The sequence below is a fragment of the Pseudorasbora parva genome, chromosome 23 (genome assembly GCF_024679245.1).
Source record: "Pseudorasbora parva isolate DD20220531a chromosome 23, ASM2467924v1, whole genome shotgun sequence".
Taxonomy (NCBI): domain Eukaryota; kingdom Metazoa; phylum Chordata; class Actinopteri; order Cypriniformes; family Gobionidae; genus Pseudorasbora; species Pseudorasbora parva.
In genome coordinates, this window is record NC_090194.1 from 30,386,900 (window position 1) to 30,390,294 (window position 3,395).

Below are 3,395 nucleotides of genomic sequence, written 5' to 3' on the forward strand. Positions count from 1 at the left end.
GGGCTTAGCATAATGACGGCCAAGTTGCGCTTGCGTGCTTCTAGTAAACACAGAAACTGGCGAACGGCGGTCTTTCGAATCAGCTTTGACTGCGACTCTAGACTTGGAGTTAAGCTTTTCTCTGAGAAAAGGACAAAGAACGGCACTGAAGTCATTCTTAAAGGGTTACTTCAGCGATTAGCATATGGCTTTGTATCAGTAGAAACCCTGGAGTATATTCAAATGATTGTGCTTTCCCCCCTCATATCCCCCTGAGACAAGAGATTTATGCATTTTATTTCTGGAAAAATTCCTCCTATGATGCAAATTGACGATATTTGCATCATAGGAGGAATGCTTGGCCAGAGGCTAAAGACTACAGCCAGCAGAGGGAGCCATTTCCACATGTTTTGAATCCGCGCGGGGGATGGAGATCACACTCAGCTTGCAGGGAGAGCTCAGCTGGCAGCTACTAAACAGGCACTCATTTAAACGGAGATATGGTGAGCAATGTAAGTCTTTTAACTTCTCAAATTAATTTTTATGAAAGTTATGCTTGCAAAGGCATGAACTGAAACGCACCAGACTGAACTCGCGTTGTGAATGTATGCCACGATTGTAGTCGCGATTACCTCAGCTCTCATCACTCCTGCAGTCAGTGCTCAGTGCTGTGATACTCGCGCGGTGACTCACTCATTATATTGAACAGACACGTTCAGTTTTTAATTGTAGTGTCTTCTCTAACTCAGTCACAGTAATCAAGTTGGTGGGAATGGCCTCACAGGGCAGCGAAGCATTCTGGGAATTGTAGTCTTTCATCCCCATGGGACAAAAATACATTTTCTATCTTTTCTCAGTCTAGAAGGCACCAAATTCAAAAATAATTTCACATTTCTACTCCATTGATGACCCAGTTTAAATACAGATTCATCTTCCCAGCGCTGAAGTACCCCTTTAAAAAGGGAAGATGTGTTCGGAGTTTTGCCGACCGGATATGCCGAATGTTTAATCTATCAACGAGCTCCGTTTCACCTTCATTGCTCTGGTTGGTTGTAGCGCTATCCTATCACGTGCAGAGGGAGTTTGAAAGACAACCGTTTATCCCGCCCCTCGGATTGAGCCCTGCCAATGGTGAGTTTCCAGACCAAACATCTTGATGTGGCTCTGGCTTGTCAGGATAGTAAGATCTCCGTTCATCTTCAGAACACAGTTTAAGATATTTTATATTTTAGTCCCAGAGCATATGCAGTCTATGCACACTATACTGTCCATGTCCAGAAAGGGAATAAAAACATCATCAAAGTAGTCCATATGTGACATCAGATGGTTGATTAGAATCTCTTGAAGCATCGAAAATACATTTTGGTCCAAAAATATCAAAAACTATGAATTTATTCAGCATTGTCTTCTCTTCCGTGTTTCTCCAAAAAGATTCAAACGGTTATGAATCAGTGAATCGATCAATGCTTCAGGTCGCCAATGTCATGTGATTTCAAAAGTTTGGCAGTTTTACGCGATCCGAACTGCTGAAATCACATAACATTGGCGACCCGAATCATTGATCGATTCACACTGTTTGAATCTTTTTGGAGGAACGCGGAAGAGAAGACAATGCTGAATAAAATCATAGTTTTTGATAGGCTAAATTGCTGCCTTAATAGCAGCCCATTTCAGAGCGGTGATGAAATATTGCTCTTGTAAATACTTGCCATCATTTCAGTAATAAAAGTCTAGATCTTTAAAATGGATATAAACAGTGAATTTTGAAGTGATATTCTTGCAAACTCAGGATTCGGATGTCAATTAAATTACACACGACGTTGGTGTTTGTCAAAAAACAGTAGGTAATTCGGTCGGGGATGTTTAAGCGGATGGTGGGAGAAAAACTGACATTTTGCATTCAGACGGCAATAAAATCACTGACTAGCCCCTGTCAATGATGAAAACACCTTACAAAACACTGATTACTACGCAGACAAAACTAAGCAGAAACAACTGATAGAAGGTTGATACATGCAAATGTAAGATAAGGCATCCATCAACCAAACAGCATAGAGGTTAAAAAATGTGTAATACGGAACGAAATATCGGACCTATGAAGAGGAAACGACTGTAAAGGACTATCTGTGCTTTGATCATCATGCTGTATCCAATCCAGCTTGAACAAAAATGCCCATTTCTCAGCTTTTTGTTTAAAATATTACTTTTTAATGGAACTTACCTACATTCAAGTGTTGATAAAAAAGAGGCATGAAGCTATAAAATGTTTTTATAATAGAAAAACACAGTTTTTATAATAGGGGCACAGCCTAACACGGAGTTAGTTATAACATGTATGGTTTAAAACTTTCAACGCCAGGATGACGAAACTTTGTGTATTTACTAGTTGCCATATCAAAAAAATCTTTGGAAGATATTATTTATTTATATTTATTTAACCATAGCAAAAATTAAATGTCTTAAGTTTTTTTTTTTTTTTTTTTTTTGTGTGTGTGTTTTATTTAAAATAAGACAAATCTAATATTATTGTAATCTTATATCTGTTGTTTAACAGTTGCTCTAACCAGCAGAAGAAACGAGCCGTGGTTTAAATCCCAGTTGAGCAGGTGGAGTGTGTTGTAACACTGCATTACAATGAGCCCCTATTAGAAATATGTTATTATATTCCATACTTTTGTGAATTATTTTGAGAAACCATGAGAACAAGGTGAATAATGACAGAGAGTCAATGTTAAGAAATGATTCATTATTATTATGTTTTGAACTATGCTGTATAGCTGTATTTAGCAATGTGTTTGTTTTCAAACTCAATTTGTATATTTTTAATGATTCAAAAATGCCTTTACTTTATTTCAAAATAGTTAAGAATTTTATTATATTTTATACAAAATATTTTAGGTTGTATTATACTACAGTTAGTAGATATTTTTTGATTATATCAAGTGTTACAATGAGCAAATGTTACATGTTATAATGCACGGGCATCTTGTCACATTTTACTTCCATTCTTTCAGGGTACATCAAGAAAAAAAGTATACACTGTATTAATGAAACAAAACCACATACTTGTACGTGTGTATTTAATATGGGGGGGAAAATACGCTAAACCCAAAGATTTACACAAACTAACAAAGTCAAAAAGTGTTAGGTTGTGCCCCACTCTCCCCTACAGTTAAAGGTTTATTTCAAATATATAAAATAATATATAAATAGCGCTATACTTAAAGTGCAAAAATCAAATATAAACAGTAATGTTGTTCACTTAAAGAAAACTTAAAGTATGCAGTATAAAACTACTAAACAAATAGTTTACTGGGTCTAGTATACTTCAAAGTGTGCTTTCATAAACTAAACTAAATTTGCTACAAGTATCTTACTAGTAAACTTAGTATACCTACACAAGTTCACTTGTAGTA